The following is a 20,094-nucleotide window of genomic DNA, read 5'->3' as shown; positions in this document are numbered from 1 at the left end:
CTCATCCCAGCTAGCTGAACCCCTTCTGTGTGTCTTCTTTTTTGGCTAGGCTCCTAATAGCCCTGCCTTCCATAGCCACCTCAGCTGATGAGTTGAGCAGCGAAGACTTTGCCAGCCTTAGCCCCCAGCAGGGCTCTCTGTGCCATTTAAGAGAAGAGAAATGTAGCTCACGCCAGATGAGTCATGGGCTGCTATCTCATAGAAGGTCAGCCTGGTTTGACATCAATCCGGGCCTGTCCCCTGGTGACCCCAGGGATAAATCAGGAGGGTGCCTGCTTGCTGTGGCATCATAGAAAGCAGAAATAATAAATAGGGCAGCATGAAAACTACCTGGCTGTCAGGGACTCCACAGGCCCTCAGAACTGGGGAAGAATGCGTCCTGGGTGGCCCAGTCGAACAGTGTATGCTGATGGCCGCTCCAATCAAAGGACTTCGGACATCCTCATTGTACGAGGCATGACTGATGGCGTGTTGTGCTCAGACTCTGTAGACATTTTTAAAGACCTGCTGTGTACTTTGCAGTTTTACCTGTATTATATCAACCAGAAAGTCCATGAGTCAGAGACTGTTAGATGAGGCTCAGAGAAGAAAAGGGACTGTTCCAATTTACACAGTTCCTCAGAAGGGACAGAGTCAGGGTTTGTACTTAGACAGGTTCCTCCTGACAGAGTACCTGCTGTCCCTGACCACTGGGGAACTTTCCTCTCCTCCCGACACTGGCTTTCTGTGGTTCAGACACCCACGTTAGGCCCAACACTACCAGCTTCTCTAAAGGGAGGCGGATTCACTTTGGCTAAATATTTGAGTTTTGTTACTTTCTTTTTGTAGTTTGGACCCAGGCTTGGCTTAGTTTTCTGCTGAATGTGATGGTGACTGGAAGGGGATATTCAAAATGAGGCCTTGTCCCAGGAGCTTCCTACCTGCAGGAAGGTACTCTTCTTTAGGCAAGATTCCCAGGCTCCACAGGGCCTGCTGTAGCCTGTGGTCAAAGGGAGGGAACATAGGCCTGCGGGTGGAGCATGATGGGCTAGAACACAGACATTTTCTCAGCCTAGCAGGCCAGCAGGACTCAGTTCCGTAGCTCTAAGGAAGCAAACTTGCAAAACACACCATGCAAACAGTCTACTTTTATAGCCATTACTGAACAGCAGGTGGGGTTCCGCTGCCTGCTGCCACCCTCCAGGCAAAATTCCAGAGGTAAAGTTTTGGTGATAAAGGAAAGGAGTCTTTCTTCAAAAGCTACACAATCTTGGTGTAACAGCTTTCCACAGGCATTATAGCCCCTTAAGCCTAACAATTAAAGCTGAAATCTTTAACACCTGAGTTTTCTTATCATTCCCTGTGTTTTCAATGATCTCATTTCTATAGGGCTAGTTTACAAACTAAAACAACATAGGATACAAAAGGTACACAATTTTGGAAGAATGGCGAGTTTCTGCCTCAGAGCTCTTCCCCTCTAGAACACCCAAAAAAGGATAACCCTGTCAACGTCTGCCAGGCCAGCCTGATCCTAGGCTGCGCCCAGAGTTCCTTCCCATCCAAAATACTGTTCATTAAGAAATGCAGGCAGCTGCAGCGTGATCACCCAGGCTTTCTTGAGGAAGAGAGCCAGAGAGCCCTCTTTTTATTTCAAATTGCCTGGCGCATAATTCTGTGTGCTCTGGAGGCATTCAGCTTCTCACCCAACCCCATCCTACATTGTTTACCATTGCCTTGGGCAGCCTCCTCCTACAGCCACTCCCTACTTCTCCCCTGTGATCTGAGCAGATCCCTCTGTATCATAGCCACCCTCTCCTTAGATGTACAAAATCATTCCAGTGTGGTGGGTGAGCAGGTCTGGGATTCTTGTGTACAGAATGCTTTGTGAAGATCATTTCAACTCATATAACAGAAAAAAAAAAGATATTAAAGTTACTGTCACTCTTTACATTTTTCAGAGGAGCTTCTGAAGAACAGAGAGGTTAAGTAACTTGCTCAATAACACACAGACAACATGAACCAGAACCTAGGATCAAACATAGACTTCCTGATTCCACTTCCAGGCTTAATTCCATTGTAGCAGGACTTAGATCAATTAGACACCCTTTAGAGAAAGCTATTTATAGATGTTAAAGAATACTTAAGATTAAAGGGAACAGAGGCAGCATCAGAATGGTGGGTTCAGGATATGTGTAACATGGCTAACCTTTTCATTCTTTTTTCTGCATTAATCAGCTCCCTGATGACATTCACAGGCATGGCAGTGTCCCAAGGTTGCGATCACTTTCTGAGGAAACTGCAAAAAATATGTTATATGGACATATAGAACTGAAGTTATTCACACTTGTCACAACCACGAATGGACCATCAGCCATGGCGGTCTGTGGTTGGCCAGGGCTTACTTAGGATGTTCTGTGGGTCCTGGGCACTCCATTCATTCCGCCCATCGCTGTTAAGGGCCAACTGTGTGCAGACACTATTCTAGGCTTTGAGGGTTGTGGGGTTTTTTTTAAGCTGACAAAAATTCTCCCTCATCCCCCAAATGAACCTTACATTCTAGGGCTCCACAGTGGACAGACCATATAACAACATAAACAAGTAAAATATATAGTAATTTAACAGTCCTAAGTGCTGGACACCAACCTCCAAAATGACAATGTGAGGATCACAGCAGACACTTTAACCAGGGAAACTATCAGTTGACTGCTCAAAATTATTATTTTAAATGTAGAATTTCTAAAAATTGTCCCAAAGTTATACAACAAATTAGATAAACATCTATTCAAGAAAATGTACTAAATCTTGGTAACACTGAGTCTGGCATTTGAGCCATACCTCCCATCTCCCCACTTCCCTGTGACGCAGATCAGTGTGACAGAAACTCTACTCTAAGAGTAGTGAAGCCAGGGAGATGGGGTTCCTTCTCTACTTGGCTCTCCATCTAGGGTTACAGTTTCACCCTGGGAGGGGCCACCTCAAAGAGTGGCAGCGCCCTGCCCCTGCAAAGGAGCCCTACTTTAGTCAGATCAGACTATGGAGTTCTTTATGCCCCGGGGTATTGTTGAAAACCATAGGACAATCATCTTGCAATTAGTAGAGGCTAACATTGGGATATTACCAATAAATAGAGACCAGCCAGGTCCTCAGGGAGACTGTGTTCATGCTTTCTGAGGAGTAACCTCAGAGGCTGAACACTGCAGGGTAAACAGATCTCACTCAACTTGTCTAGCCAAACAAATAAACAAACAAGGAGCTTCAGAAAAGGGAGAGGAGAATCAGTATCCAGGATTGCTGCAAAAAGCATCTAAAATGTTCAGTTTTCAACAAAATGTCATGGAGACGTCCGGCCAAGATGGAGGCATAGGTGGAAACACTGTACCTTCTTGCAAACCAAATTTAAGGACTACAAAGATGTAGAAACAAAAACACAACCAAAACAGAAAATTGAACTGTACCAAAGTCCAACAACAACAAACCATTCATCCAGACTGGTAAGAGGGGTAGAGTCAGCGGCCAGCTGAGAAGGGTAGCAGCAGGAAAAAGTGGTGGGAAACAGACTTCCAGGAAGTCCAGGAAGCTCAGAGAGTCCCAAAGAAGTTGGACCCAAGGAGGACCACACCAAGGCACATCATAATTACATTAGCCAAGGTTAAAATGAAGGAGAGAATCCTAGAAGCAGCAAGAGATAAGGGGATAGTCACCTACAAAGGAGTTCCCATCAGACTGTCAGCTGATTTCTCAAAAGAAACCTTACAGGCAAGAAGGGGCTGGAAAGAAGTATTCCAACTCATGAAATCCAAAGACCTACATCCAAGATTTCTCTATCCAGCAAAGCTTTGATTTAAAATGAAAGGGCAGATAAAGTGCTTCTCAGATAAGGTCAAGTTCAAGGAGTTCATCATCACCAAGCCCTTATTATATGAAATGTTAAAGGGACTAATCTAAGAAAAAGAAGATAAAAAATATGACCAGTGAGAGAACAGCAAACTCACAATTATTAACAACCACACCTAAAACAAAAGCAAACTAAGTGGACAGCTAGATCAGGAGAGGAACCATAGAAATGGAGATCACATGGAGGGTTAGCAACAGGGGAGTGGGAGGAGGAGAAGAGGGGAGAAGGTGCAGAGAATAAGTAGCATAGACAGTAGGTAGAAAATAGATAGGGGGGAGGGCAAGAATAGTAGAAAATAGATGGGGGAGGAGAAATTTAGAAGCTAAAGAACTTGTGGCACATGGACATGAACTAAAGGGGGGAAATGCAGGGAGGGGTATGCAGGTGGAGGGGAATAAAGGGGGGAAATGGCACAACTGTAATGGTATAATCAATAAAATACATTTTTTAAATGTTGTGAGTCATGCAAAGAAACAAAAACTGTGACCTATTCACAGGGAAAAAAAGTGCAGGCAAAAGAAACTGCCTCTGAGGGTATGTAAATGTCAAATTTACCAGACTTCAAATCAGCTATTATAAATACATTCAAAGAACTATAGGAAACTGTAAAAAATTAAAGGAAAGCATAATGACAGTGGCTCATCAAATAGAGAATATCACTAAAAAAGAAATTTAAAAATCATAAAAAATGAAAATGTTACAATTAAAAAGTATAGTGGCTGAAGAGAAAAATTCATTAGAGGGACTGAACAGTACATTTAATATGGGGGAAGAAAGAGTCTGTGAACTGCAAGATAAATCACTAAAGATTATGTAATCTGAAGAATAGCGGGGGTGAAGAACGAGGGAAAGCAAACAGCCTTTGAGAAATGTGGGATACAATTAAGCATGTCAACATATGCATAATGGATCCAGCTAAAGGAGAAGAGACAGAAAAAGGAAGAGAAAAAAGTATTTGAAGACAAATATTAGCCTATGCATTCAGTAAGCTAATATGCTCCAAGTAAGTAAACTGAGACACACCAAAGTCAGATGTTGAAAGGCAAAGAGAAAATCTTTAAAGCAGTAAGAGAAAATATCTCATCGTATATAAGGGAACGCCAATAGGATTAACAGTTGATTTTTCAGTCTTGACAGAGTTTGGTAGATCCTTAAAATTTTAAATGGAGTTTCTATATGGCCCAGCAATTCCATTCCCAAAAATATACTGAAGGAAAATGAAACATGCATCCTCACAGAAACTTACATGCAAATCTTTACGGGAGCATTATTGATGATAGTCAAAAAATAGAAAACAACCCAAATATCCATCAGTTGATGCATGGATGAATAAAAAATGTATCCATATAGTGGAATATTGTTCAACAAGAAAAAAGAAGGGTGCCCTTCTACAAGCTGCAACATGAATGAATCTTGAAAATATTACTTTAAGTGAAAGAAGCCAGTTATAAAAGATCACATATTATATTGTTCCATTTAAATGAAGTATTATGAATGGGCAAATGTATAGAGACAGAAAGTATATCAGTGTTTGCCTGAGGCTGGAAACAACAGGGCAAATGGGGAAAGGCTGCCAGGGGATTTCCTTGGGGGTTGGTAAACATGTTTGAAAATTAGATTGTGATAATATTTACTTACCTCTATAAATACACTAAAACTTATTGAACTGTGCACTTTAAATGGGTGAACTGTGTGGTATTCAGAGTATACCTCAAGAAAACTTTTAAAAACACTAAGTGCTAAGGAGAAATAGTAGGCAGATGTTTCGGCAATGTTAAGGTGGAAGGGAGGACAATCTCAGGACAGGAAGGCTAGAGGTGACGTTTTTAAGACTTGTAAAGGCAGGAGGGGTATGTGAGAGGAAAAGGCGAGTGCGAAGACCTAGAGGCAGGCAGATGCCTGGTGTGTTGGAGGAGCAGTGTTCCAGGGGCAGCGTGGCAGAGTGACAGAAGAGGGTGTGTGCTGTGGGGCATAGATCCAAGGGCCTTCCTCTGAGCCGAGCAGCACTGGGTAGGTGGGAGCAGGAGCATGACCGGCTCTAATGTTTGTTTTCAGAGAATCATTTTGGTTACAGTTTTGTGAATAGACTGAAGGGGGTGAGGAGACCAGGCTGAAGCAGAGTTGATGGTGGCATTCATCGCCATCCAGGAGAGAGGTGTCAGTGGCTGGGAGCACGGTGGTGGGGAAGTGTTAGATTCTGCATACATTTTGAGGCAGAGCTAACTCAAGGGTTCAGTGTAAATGGTCAGATAGTAAATATGTGAGCCTTTGTAAGCCATGCAGTCTCTGTTGTATCTACTCAGCTCTGCTATTGAAGCATAAATATAGACAGTACATAAATGAATGGGCGTGACTATTTTCCAACAAAACTGTATCTGCGGAAATGCAAAGCAGACTGGATTTGGCCAGTGGGATATGGTTTGCCCGCTCCTGTATTGACTATCAGTGGCAGGAGACAGAAAAGAGTGAAGGGTGACTTGACAGTGTTAGTTCTAAACCACTGAGAAGATGAAGTTGCCATTAACTGAAATAGTGAATACCGCAGAGGGAACGCATTTGTGGTGGGTGTGAAGAACTGATATCCGGACTTGTTAAATTTGAGATGCCTTTATACATCCGATGTAGATGTGACATAAGCAGGCCTATATGGAAGCTATGAGTTCATGGGAAAAGTCTGGTCTGGAGTCATTGACACAGAGGTGGCATTTAAACCCCAGACCAGATCAAAGAAGTGAATGCAGATAGAAAAAGTAGAATTCCCAGCACTGAGCCCCAAAGTTTAGCTGTCAGGGAGATGAGAATGGACCAGCAAAAGAGACTGAGGAATGACAGCCAAGAGGGTCGAGGGAAGCCAGGAGAACGTGGTATCCTGGAAGCCAAGAAAGTATTTCAGAGAAGTTCCCTCTATCTCTTCCTTTCCCACTCACAAAATCATGTGGGAATACAAATGAGGAGAGAGATATTCTTACAGGAATAATCCTGAATTCCTTCTAACTTCTGGATGTGAAAAATCATTGTCAAACTTTTTATTCACTTGACAAATACTTATTAGCTGTCAGGTCTCTAGGCACTGTGCTAGGTGCCTGGAATAGAATAGTGAGCCAAAAAAAAAAAAAAGGCATAGCCCCTGCCCTCAGAAAGTGTACAGGTGTACAGTCTACTTAGAGAGACAGAACTGCTAATCAAGTAGTCATTAACACTAACCGTGGATGGACCATAACCACTAACCAAGGCTGTGGAACTATGAAACAGGCCAAGAGTTCTAAAGGGAAGCACACACCTACAATAGCAGTAACGTGAGTTTTGTACAAAGGCCTAAGCTAATTGGAGAACCAGGGACTCTTCTGCATTTTTCTGTTTTTAATTGTTATTTCCAGCATACCACACCCTAACTGGGACACACCTAGTTTTGAGAGGATGAGTGAGAGAACCTTTGAATTAGGAGAAGTGTGAGCTTTGCAATCAGACCCAGGACCCAGTCCCAGCTCTGGGTCCTTGTGTCATTTTTGTATTCTCAGTGAACCCCAGTGCCCTCATCTGTACAATAAGAGATAATAAAAGCTACACTTTGGGATTATAGTGAGACCAAATGAGAGAATATGTCCCAAATATTGGAGATATATGTTCTTCCCATTCCTTGAGAAAAACACTATGTCAGTTTGTACCTCTGTGATGTTTCCCTTCCAGGATAGTTTTCCCAAGATAGCTATTTGTGGCCAGTTTGCTCTTTTATGAGGCAGGGAGTTTTTAGTCTTTTTCCAGGGTTTCTTCTCCACTTGCCAGCGTTCTCTCCTGAGAGAAGCATGTAGGAGCTCAAGTGCCTGCATTTAGGAAATGCTGGGAAGACCAAAGCCCCCCTGTGTGATTCCTGCTCTCCTAGTCCTTTATATAGAGAAAATTCAATTTTTTATTCAGCTATTTAATGGGAACTAGTAGTTCCCAAAAGCTACTATAAAAAGTGCAGCTTTCATTATCAAACAAAAGTAATGTTTGCTAACACATCATGTCAATTTTAACAATATTTTCATGGAAATGTGTCGTAAGCATGTTTAAATCATTGATGCAGTTCTTATCTTAACCTTTTTTAGGAAAAGAGCAAAATCTTCAGCATTCTTTCATTTTGATTTGCCCAGGCTAGCTAGTTCATATTTCTCCTTTTAATTAATGTAATTAAAAAAGGATAAAAGACTTTGTTAAATTTAATTTTGTGCACTAGATTATGGATTGGGATCAAGAATAATTAAAATGCATGAAATGTATCTGATTTTTTAGATGGTAGAAAAAAAGCAAAGGAAATCCTCTTTTCTAGATTTAAAGTGTCCTGGGTTATTTTTCACAAGATGCAGAATGTGCCTATGATCTGAGAAGCACTTATGATGATGGAATCTTATACAAATTGATGAGAAAGAAGAGTCCTGGGCTGTTGAGGTTATCCTTATGTTTATCATGAACAATTTTTATCAGTTCTGGCTGCCTTTCTCATTCTTCTCCCCTCTTTGAAAACTAAGTGGGGAGTAATGATAACACCTACTACATGCAAGGAACTATGTTGTATATAAATGCTAACTCATCTGATCCTACCCAAACCTTTGATAGATAGATAGATGTCTTCATTTTAAGATGGAGAGACTGAGTGTTAGAGAAGGTGAATGGCTATTATTAACAAGGTCAGGAAACTAGGAGATAATAGATCCAGACTTGAATTTAGGTCTTTTTGCTGGGCTCTCTCAATGACAATGTCCTGCCTGTTTTGGGGCAGGGGCAGATTATTATAGATCTGAATTGAAAAAGTGATTAGAAACTGCTGAGCAGAATCTCTTGTGAGTGTTTCTTATATATATATATATATATATATATATGGGCAGCTCCACCTTTGTGGGTACCTTATTTATCTTTTCCTGTATTGTAGATACTACACAAGTTTCTTTTTTTTATGATTTGGTGGGTTGATGTTGTTGCTTGTTAATAAAAAAGTTGATAAAAATCTAGAATGTTTTCTTTGTTTTCTCCCTTTTGGGGCAAAACAGATGCAACTTTGATCTCTAGTATTCACTTAGGACTATCATTACTCCTTTGGTGTTAAACATCCCTTTGTTTTAAAATTATAGGTTTAGTAGATTGTGCTGTTTTTTAAAAAATGAATTTACATAGCGAAAATATATGGATGGCCATGGTGAGACTACCAAGGTTCCCCAATGTCTGCTTTTCTCTTCTTCCTGGGCACATGTTCCCCAGATGAGACCATGGGCCTAGTTTGACTAGTGGAAGTGAGATCATTCATCTTCAAGCTGAGACACTTAACAACTTCAGTTCTCTCTTCTTCTGTTGGCCTAACCTGAAAATTATGTGTTAAGATCACAAACCCACACAAAAAGCAGCAGACCAGGTCCCAGAGTCACTGCTTGGAGTGGAGGTGCTGGAGAGCCTCTGGACCTCTAGCCTAGTTTGCATGGTTGAGAAATCAGTTTTCCTTAGACTGCTAAGATCTACAATTGATACTGCGTGATAGCCTAGCCTAACCCAACTAACATAATTTCTTGTCAGCTTCCTCTCCCCCATTTAAAAAAACTTACTGGATTTTGAAATCTAAATGTCAGAGACCCACAATTGAGTAGGTTACTTAAGGCTATATAAATCTCTCTCCCTCTTATATATATCTATATCTAGATATATATAATTTATTATATATTTTCATTTATGGGTTTCTTTTCATTTATGGGTTTTGGATATTTTCTGGATGTGTCTTCTTTATAAAAAAAATTTTTTGGCTTACAACCTGACTCAGACTTTTTCTGATTTCTATATATAGATATCTATATATCTCTATATATAGATATATAGATATAGATATAGATATATAGTATATAGATATATCTATATATAGATATATAAGATATAGATATATACATAGATATAGAATCATTATAATACTAACATACATACTTTTTAAAAATAAATTAAACTTAAATGAACTTATGACCTTTATTAGATACATGTTTCGAAACTTTGGTAATATCCCTCATAGTAGTAATTGGTGTTTCACAATAGCAGGGTCAGAAGATACTGACCTGAACTAGCTAGAACTGGTGCTGTCTTTGTCTTTTTTAAAGTGCTCTTAAGACAAAGATGCTAACATTACTCTGAGTGACCTAGACCAGTTCTATCATCTTAGTATTCAAAAGTACCCTGCAGGTCCTAGGAAGTCCCTCTTTAGCTCATTTAAAGTCCATTCTTTTCTATTTTACACCTATGGAAATGGAGATTAAAAATTGTTCCTATGCCTGTTTTCATAGAAGCCCTTACTTTAGGAGGCGAGGCCGTGTTGTCACTTAAACTTGTCTTCTGTAAAGTAACCAGCAATGATTCACTTATCCTTTTTCCTTAATCTTCTAACAAGATTTTGACTGATGCTGGCTAGACTGGAGAGATGATTTGATTTCCCTGCACCCATGGAGCGGACACTTAGTCAAGCCCTGCCCATGTCATGTTTGCCTGGTGCCCATGCAGATGAGTCTTTCCATCCTGCATTTGTGTGAACACCTTTCTCTTCATATTATGTTCTTGCTCCTGCCTACAACACTCTTGCTAGCAACTAAAGTTAACCTTGTCTCTTTTAATAATCTCTTTTATCTCTGTCTCTTTTCATTTATGGGTTTTGGATATTTTCTGGATGTGTCTTCTTTATAAAAAAATTTTTTTGGCTTACAACCTGACTCAGACTTTTTCTGATTTCTGATCAGCCTAAATACAATCAGTCTTGTCCTCCTTGTCCCTATTCCTAAATATTCTATTCAGTTATGGTCGTTTATGTAAACACCTTGTTGTCCTATCTAAATGGAAACTTCTGAAGGTCAGAAGTTGCCTCCTTGTCTCCAAAAACAAGAGTGTCCTGCATTCCACAGATTCCCATTAAATATTTGAGTGTCTCATATGTATTGTCTATTCTCCCTCATCCCCCACCCAAGAAGCTTGCTGTCCTGAATGCGGGTTTCATGTTTTTGTAAAGTAGTTCTTGCCTCCCCTTGCCTAATACCTTAACAGCATATTTTTCAAAAATTGTGAATAGAATGGTCTCCAGGGTAAAAAATAACTATCACAAGGAATTATTAATCAGTGGATTGTGTTGTTTCAATAATCTGTGCAAGGGTGATGCATAGATCTCCAGCTTCCCCACTGGGCAGTAGTCACAGAGAACATGCTGTCAAAAGGACTGTTCTTCACTAATGTGCTCTATACCACCCACCTCCTTTCTGCAATTAGACCTTCGAGAACTCTGCACAAGCCCTATCATAACATGAGGCACAGTGTTCTCTAATTGCTTGCTTAATTGTTTTCCCTTTCATTTCTAAGCTCTTTCAAAGCAGAGCCCATCTTTGTGTTGGTCACCATGATGTCCATCGGGCCTAACACAGTAACTGACAAATCTTAAGAGTTCATTTAACAAGTGACTGAATACATGAAGGAGTGGATGAAGCACCTACCATTCCCAGAAGTAGAGCCATCTTGTCCTGTAATGCAGCTTTGAAGCAGAAAGCCCCCAGTGCCTCTTGGTCCTTTTTAACCCTTCCTTTCCTAGTTTCATAGCAAATGAAAAGTATTTGTATTTTCCTGTAGGAAGAGCGTGTCAGCAGCTCACCCACATTAGGTGGGATTTTGAGCTGTGCCCTTGGAATGGGTATGATTTTGCAGTCTTTCATTTACTCACTTCCTTCTTGCCTTTTGAAATTGGTCGGACCTGTTAGCTAATTAGTGTCAAAGTTGACAGTAAAAGCATTATTACTTGCACTACCAATAGTGAACATTTATTGAATGTTTGCTGTGTGCTCAGCGCATGCTAAGGGCTTCTTATTCTCATTTGATCTTCAGAACAGCCTACTATTCTTGTCCCTCTTATACCTGAAGAGAACTCAGGCCCCAAATCATAGAGTTGGCAAGTGTCTGAGCTAGGGTCTCTCCCCAGGAGGGCCACTCCAGACCCCACGTCATATTGTTACCTCTTATGAAGTTGATAGTCATGGTGTCATATCTTTTTCACAAAGGTTAATGTTTATCACTTTGTGTTCCAGCTTTCCTCTTTATTGCCTCACTCTTGAGTCACTTCTCATAATCACTTCTTTATTAATCACTCTTGAATCACTTCTCATAATTCTTGTGTGGTTATGCTGATAATAAGGAGGTCAGAGTGTGGTAGACCCAGATGAAGAAAATGGAGCATAGAAAGTTGAAATGATTTGACCCCTTGGTTGTTGGTGGCTTCAAACTGTTACATTTGGCATTCTGTTTCTTGAAGGATATTGAGATTTCATTGAACTATTCGCTTCCCCACACGCTCTGAGTTTTGTATGGTAGAAACTTAAAGCAGAGTGTTATTCATTCAACTGTATTCTGTTTCTATTAGTGAAAAGTTATTCCAGGTTCCGTGGTTTTCACCATGAAAGGTCTTATATGAACTGGAGAGAAGCATTCTGAAAGAACTTATTAAGCATTATTTCTTTAATTACCTGTAACAAGAGACATAATTTAATTCCCCACATACAACAAAAAAATCCATTTGACGCTTCAGAAACTCCAGTTGGAAAGGCAGAGCTCATCAGAGTGGGTTCTTCAGGCAGAGAAGGGGTGGGGGGAGTGTGGGTCAGCAGCCATGTTGACTATTTTGTCCTCAGGGACACTTATGTGCATAATGGAACATACCTCTTTCTCACCCTCCAATCCCCTCCCTCACCCTCCACCTCAGGACCCCACTGTGCTTCTTATAGCAGGCACAGGATCCAGAATATTGGCTTGTGCTCACCTGGCCCAGGATACTACATTGGCAGTGTTGAAGGAACAATTGAATTTCGACAATAAAGATCACCATAGAAATACTCAGAGGACAGAAACAATAGCCAGGCTAGTGGCAGGAATGCCTTGGTGAATTTCTCTGACTTCATCTAAAATGTCAGAAATAACTTATTTATTGAGTGTGTGACATTGTGTCAATCCTCACCACAGTCCATTCAGTATTTTTATTGTACTATGTATAGCCTGAGGTAGGGGAGAGCAAACACTATGCATAGCAGAGAGTAGGTGCCCAGGAAATATTTAATGAGTTGAAGGGTGCAGGTGAAGAAATTGAAGACCCCCAAAGTTAAGTTACTTGTGTGGGGTCACATCACTAGCAGAAAACTAAAACAGGATTTGAACCCAGGGCTACCCAATTCTGCAGAGTTCTTTCTTTGTGATTGCTTAGATAGACCACTTTGCTGGTGCAGAGCAAAGGAGGTTGGAAACACAAAGATATCTAACAAAGTTGCAGTCTGAGGTCTAAGAAATGTGGGTTCTAACCCAGCCACGGCCCCAATTCCTGTGTGACCTTAGAAAATGCCCTTCTCCACTCAAAGCCTCAGTTTCCTAGTCTGTAAAATGGAGAGATGGAAGCAATGCTCTCTGAAGGTCTAAGTGTCCTCAAATGCCCTAGGCAGATTTATGCTTTGTCATCTTCCATGCTCACTTGGAGCTGGGATTGGGTGTGGAAAAAGAGTGTAATTAATTCACCACCCAAGCACGTTGAGGAAAGTAGCCAAATGTGTTTTATTTCAGGATCCATAAAAATTCAAGGACAGCAACATCTCAAGCTAACAAACACCCTGAAATAAAAGTGGAAGAGACAAAATATAATAGAGGCATTTGAAGGCTCCATACAGCTTCTGGGGAGGGGAAGAAAAAGAAAAAGCTCATTTCACTCTTGGATTGGTGCAGCATAATCTGAGACAGGCGCTCAGGTTGTTAACTGTGCCCAGATCTGATACCCTGCACATACGAGTACCACTTTAAAAAGGGGAAAAAATAGACGTGTATTTTTAAAGCTTTTCTTCTTATATGTGATATTTTTGTATTCCTTTGGACGTTGTATAGCCAGCCTTTGCTACATCCAGCATGGGTTTTCTTCCTGTCTCCCTGGCTTGGGGATTATTGATTTGGAAGGTAAGGCTAATTTACATGTAAATAAATCTCAGCGCTGGGCGGCTAGGACTGGACGTCCAGATGCCTGGGACTGACTTGCTTACGTCACGGCTTCATTAGCATGCGGAGGATGCGAGCACTGCAACAGCGACTTCTCTGGCACCACCAGCAGCTCCACCGCGGATAGTTATTATTTTTTGGCTCAGCTGCACATTTCCTGGTTCAGTGGCTTGAGCTTTGAGACCAGCTGACTGGTTGGCCCGGGTCTGGCTCGGGATCAGTTGGTGACGCTGATGCTGGGGTCTGAGACTTCCTGCAGACTGACGAAAGCGAGGTTCTCAGAAAAGCAATCGGATCCATAGGAAGGGTAGAAGTCACACTTTTTCCCCTGCCTGGTGGCTCCCAGCAGGATCTGGATCCAGCGGTGCTGTTTTCTGTGAGTGAATGTGGAGCAGCTCAGGCTTGAGCCTACTGCTGGCTTCAGGAAAGGTCCAGATTTGGAAAAAGGGTTTCTACAAGAAGATGCTTTGGCTGCCTGCGGTCCTGCTTGCTTTCCTAGAAGCCAGGCTCAGAGAGAAAGTGAACTGGGGCAATTGACAAGCTCAGAGAGTCTGGCAGAAGCTACAGAGACTGGGCTTTCATCTCTTCCTTGAAGGTAGGTAAGGAATTCGCTCTAAATCATAAATTAAACAAGTGTATTTTCTAAGGAGGAGGAGAACACTGGATCTAGAGACTTTGCATCGGGGGAAGACATCAGGCCTCCATTATCTTAGCTAGGTGGCATTTTTTAGTGGCTCTGTGACACATTTTACCTTTCCTATGCTTTAAGCTTTCTAATGAAAGCTTAATTGTAAAGTGACATGTCACAGCTATTAGGGCTAAGTCCTGCTTTAGGAGCAACATTTCTTTAAAAGAAGAACAGCTGTCTTTTAAAAAATAATAATAAACAGGGAGAAGGTTTAAAAACCCAACACCCGGGAGTGTGCTTGCACAGTAGTCATTTCAGCTTAGGATGTCAGCAACCATTAGAGGGTCTGAGGAATGAGGACTTCGCTGAGACTTCCAGGTAAAGCAATGGCGCTTGAATTATTTAGGTTTAATTTTAGCCGATGCTTTCAGATTAGAAATGGTGATAGAGCTCCAGAATATGACTGCACAGCCGATGGAAACACATGACTCAGTGTGTTCTCTACAATGGATTTCTTGCAGGAGTGTTCATGGTTAGGTCTGCTCAGGTCTCTTGGTTTCCTGAAAACCAATCACAGCATTACTAAATCTGTCGTGGAGGTCTTGGGATGAAATATTTAATCCCATCATTGTTATGTGGTTTTAGAATATGCTGTGGGGCCCAATAGGACTTTCATGAACCATTAATAATCTCGGCTGAACCAAATCACAGAGGGTAAGGGATCGGTACCAAATGCGATGCCATCACTGGGCCCAGCATGGCTCTTGTATAACTTAGACACAAAGATTATTTCCCCAGCGACAGAGTTCTGCCTTGAGTCAGTGCATCCATGAGCACAGTCATGGGAGGGCTCCAGTGTGCCATGAATACATAGAAACAGACTGCCGTGTACCCACGCTGCAGCTTGCAAGGCTGTGATTTGCTTTCCTTGGACATCTTTTCCCAGAGAGTGTTTTAAACCATCTCAGTGAGACTTAAAGTAAATGAAGCAGCCTGGCCTCCTTGCTGGAGGCCAAATTGCTCTAATCCTGCCCCCTGTGAGGCTTACTAGCTGCTGATGGCTTTCACAGAGGGGTCAAGATGAGTGTCCCCAGGGGCTCCAGAGTAAGTCACAACTTTGACAAATTACCATATTTTGGAAATTTGGATGTTAATACCTCCTTGATCGCTTTTAAAGGTTTTGCCTTTTCATTAAATGCCCTTTCCCCTTGGTAATTATTTTTTAATCTGAAAATTAAAACACATTGGCTCTGTTGGGCATTGTTGTCTATAAACAGTCGTGGGGTAGCCTGAAATAGTAAAATAGCATAGTTTTAAATGGCAGGGTTGTAACGGTTTGCCGTGCAATGTAGGGAAAAATATAAATATAGGAAGGAAGATGTATTTGTGGAAGCTTAAAGAACGAGAAAGGAACTTCGAGGTTAGACAGGATGGGATGATGCTTATCGAGGGCTCAGACTGTGGATGCAGAAAGAGCTAAAGACACTGAGAGCTTCCCCTCAGAGCAGTGATTTCTGTCTTTAAAATGGGGAAAGCACCCTATGGGCAGGGTGATAGGTATAAGGATGTAATGAAATGACCTATGAAAAGCACCTAGCACTGTTAGCCAGATAGTAAATGCTCAATAAGTAATAGCCATTATTGTTGTTGTCAGTTACCTTTCATCATTATAATTATACCCATTATTTCTAAAAACAAAATAGTCTACTGAAACGGCAATATGTTTGCATCCATTTGTCTGCAGAAAGGTCTTGCTCTCAGAAAAGGTGCTACCTCCAGTCACTGTCATGTCCAAATCCATTCCCACTCAAAGGAACTTTCCACCCTCTTGACAGAGTTGACAGAATGGACAGAATAAAGCGTATTATCTAGGGCTGCTGTATTTTGCAGAACTAAAAGTGACTGGATAATAAAATGAAAATCATTTAGCTCAGGTACTCTTAGAAAGCCCTCCTGTTTGGACAGCTGACAAGTCACGCATCTAAAACTGCAGGATCCAGGTCAGAATGAAGGCATTTCAGTTCGCATTTCTCTTTTTTCCCAACTTTGCATGTGTGAGGCAGTTCTGTTCTTTCTTTTCAGTGGAAAAGCATTTTCGTGTCCATCCAGGGAGGCCTTTGAATATGTGCTTCACCTTCTGGTTGGCTCCTCAGAACTGATGCCACCATGTTGGTGACTTCCGCTTGTGGGCAGACAGACTGTGCAGGGAAAGGAGTAGGCCTCCCTGCCCCCCTGCCCAAGACCAGGTCCTCTGCCCTTGATTTGTGTCCCCTGACACAACACGTCTTTGCCAGATCTGCGCCCTTCCTCCTTCTCTCATGAGCATACTTCACTCACACAATTGGGTGGCTATTTCCCTCTTTCCTTCCAATATCTTTCTTTTACACTTAGGTGAACTGGAACTCCAATACAAGGGTCTGAAGGACAAACTAAACCTGAATTAAAGGTGCCAGAGGAGTCTGGCATAGAGTCCTTTCTCAGGAAACTCAGAATCAGGGCTTGATCATTGGTGGTTGCTATTAGTTTTCAGTAAAGTAGTGTTTTGTGTGGAGAATGGTATGTACACCTTGATAATAGCCCACCTCCCTTGCCTCCTGATTGTATATATGATCTTCCGAGAGTTGCCTAACCATGGACTTTGATTTATTCTTGTGAAAATTGTAAATAAATCCCCTGGACTCATGCACTGCTGTGAATGATGGCTGCAATGCCCTTGCCCAATTCCTGGTGCCTACTGAATATTGGGCTTTATTCCCTTCTGGTGCTGAGGACTTTCACATTTCCCATTTACTCCCAATCTTTGAACACAAGGGGGCAATAGTTATAACGCTCATTTGACAGGAAACTGAAGGCCAAAGAGGGAAAATGTAACTTACCCTAAATGATACAGTTGGCCACACATCCTGGGACCCACCTACTTTGCATCAATTGCAAAGGCTGAATTCCAGCAGAGCTCTAAACTACCCCACTGTACCACCGGCCTTGAAGTAGCAGAAACTGCTTTCTTCAAAATGCCAAGCCATGCTCTGCTCTCTTCTCTGTTGTTTTTCAAGCACACAAGAGTCAAAATGCTCTCTCCCTCAGACAGGAATTCTGGGTAGCATTTGGATGAAGGCCCACTAAAACTTTTCCCTGTTCTTTTTTTCCTCTTCATAATAAGTAGCTGCTGGTGATTGTGACTGTTCCCAAACTAAGAAGTTTGGGATAGAGGCATTGACAAAATCTGTTTCCCTCATTGATGCTCTTGACTGATATATGCCATTTTGTTCTTGTCCTAACCTGTAAAGATTTTTAATGAAATGTTCTCATTTTTATTATACCTTATTTATGTGTATCTGTGTGTGCAAATGAAGCAAAGAGAAAATGTTGGCACAAGCGTACACTGAGTTTCTAGCAGCGTAAGTCTCCAAAATCTCCACTGGGGACCTGGCCAGTTGAGTGTGAAACCTTGGATTTCTTTCTTCTCTGGCCTGTTGTTTGAGCAGTTCTTTGTTTGGAGTCTAAAACCTGGAGGCTGGCTTGCTTGTTTATTTCCCTGGGGACAAGGTAAGGGAGAAAAGAAGCAAGTAGGCAGAGAAAGAGAGATTGGATTGGAGGAGCTGGAGGAGGGGAGAGGGAAGATGGAATGAGGGAGGAGCTGGGAGAGTATCAGAGCCATCTCCACACCACTGGGAAGGGCAAAGCTGAAGAAGGTTCCATTTAGGGGAAATTGCAGCTCAGAATACAAGCACCTCTGTTCTTCTTCAACTAGAAATCCCTTTCCTTCTATCCCCATCTGTCCTACGGAACTCATAGTACAGCCATTTCAAATCCCAGAACCCTACTGTGGCTAACACAGGGTGTGTTTTACACCAGAGCGCCACAGACCATTTTACAAAGTGCATTAGTTAAAAAAAGCACATTTTCCAGTACAGTGCGAGCCTGCCTTTCTTTCCTGGGTGGGTGTAAGAGGGTAAACTTCCAGAACACATTTGCCTACCAAATCTGTAAAAATCAGGTTGGCTGAACCAAAGACGCAGTGTGTTATGAAAGCTGACTCAGAAGAGGAGCAGTAACGTTGCAGAGGGCAGAGACTCTGTAGACATCACTGGTGGGCCACAATGGCATTGGGGAAGTTAGGGCTGGCCTCGTCTGGGAACGTGTTTCCAGAATAGTGGTGTGAGGCTGTGTGAGGAAAAAGGAATTATGATGGTTTTGAATGTCCTCCCCTTCCTGGCCCCAGCATCAGAGCTGCTGTATGTAAACCATCCCGGGGCACAGGGGGCATCACAGGTATGCTTTATGTCCTGGATGTGGGACCGCACCTGCCTGTCTGACGGGTGACTGGATTGTGTTGCCTCCATTCCTCTGGCACTGGGAGTGATTGGCCCCAGGTCCCCAGCCCTCCTTGGCTTCTAAAAATCAAACCTTGCGAGTATTATCCAGCCCCATCCAGGGTTAAAAGTAACTGGGACAGGAATTCTTAGCATTTTGTTTCAACTGGGCCGGATGCCATTTTTCCAGCTCTTTTCTTGGCATCCATTCTTCAGTTGTGAGTCCTTAGAGATGCTTGTTCAGGAAAGTTCCAGGACTCAGCTGAAAACAGCTACACTTTCTGTGGTCACCGGGTCAGATGTTTCCAGGGTAGCTGTTAGTATGTATGTAAGTGTACATTTAGGGTGTCTTTGTGTCTGTAGATAGTCTGTGTGCTTATGTAAATGTATTTAAAAATAGCTGTTATAGATTGTGCGCCTACTGTGTGCTAGCTGACACAAAAGATGGGGAAACCAAGATTCCTAGAAGTAATTTGGCCAAGGGTACACAGACAGTAAAGAAAGAGTAAAGCTGGGATCCAAATCCAGGATAATTGCAGTCCAAAGCCTGGATTACCAGTATGTTCACATTCTAGGCCTCCTTATACTTTTTACTATAATATCATTTGTGAATGCTTTTCTTCTGCCTTCTGTGGATCCCTCAATTGAGAAATACCTCATTATTTAGCTGCTGAAATAAAATCTTTTTGGTAAATTTGGAGACATCCAAGAGAATATGTCAGGCATAAATTGGAACATATGGCTTCTTCACCCGCAGCTTTGAATGTGGCTTTTAAAATGAAAAAGTAAGATTGGTTGGAAAGTTGGTAAGACATGCTGAGATGAGGATGAAAAGCCACAGACCAACAGAAGCAGTCCTTTGGACAAGAGGGCACATGGGACATTCTGCTGGACCACACTTATGGCCAAGGGGAAACCAGTTGGAATCTAGAGAGAGGGGCCAAGCTTGCCTTTTGATCTACAGTTCCAGGCACATCAGGTTCTAGCTAAAATTATTTCCCCTGTCTGAGCCTAAGTTCTTTCTTCCCTAAAATAAAGATCCTGAATCAATGAACTATAAGTTCTCATCTGGCACTGACCTTGGTAAATATGAATTTTAAGAATGAAGTCAGCCCTATCAGTGAAGGAGTATGATTTGCATGGTGGGCTGCCCTTGCATGGACAACTAAAAGGTCATGTTTTATATCAGGACCTGACCTTTCTGTTGACTATGTGTTGGAAGATGAGAATCAGTAGCCCTCCAGAGAATGACTCTGAGCTTCCTGGAAAAACAT

At 42.0% G+C, this 20,094-nt stretch overlaps 1 protein-coding gene across 4 annotated transcripts in view; it reads left to right on the top strand.

Moving 5' to 3' along the window:
• PRICKLE2 (prickle planar cell polarity protein 2) overlaps positions 1–20,094 on the top strand; it is a 358,266-nt gene that overhangs the window by 217,640 nt on the left and 120,532 nt on the right. Inside the window, exon 1 of one of the 4 annotated variants that reach the window (XM_037040880.1) lies at positions 13,974–14,474. The exons of the other annotated variants lie outside the window; for them this stretch is intronic. The gene's annotated coding sequence lies outside the window, so the exon portion shown is untranslated. Of the gene's footprint in view, positions 1–13,973; positions 14,475–20,094 lie in introns of those variants that run through there. 4 annotated transcript variants of the gene reach the window in all.

This window comes from Sturnira hondurensis, unplaced genomic scaffold (assembly GCF_014824575.4).
Source record: "Sturnira hondurensis isolate 20B ecotype Veracruz unplaced genomic scaffold, ASM1482457v3 Scaffold0002840, whole genome shotgun sequence".
Lineage (NCBI taxonomy): Eukaryota > Metazoa > Chordata > Mammalia > Chiroptera > Phyllostomidae > Sturnira > Sturnira hondurensis.
Note: the sequence above shows the minus strand (reverse complement) of the source record. Positions and strands in the feature narration are given on the sequence as shown.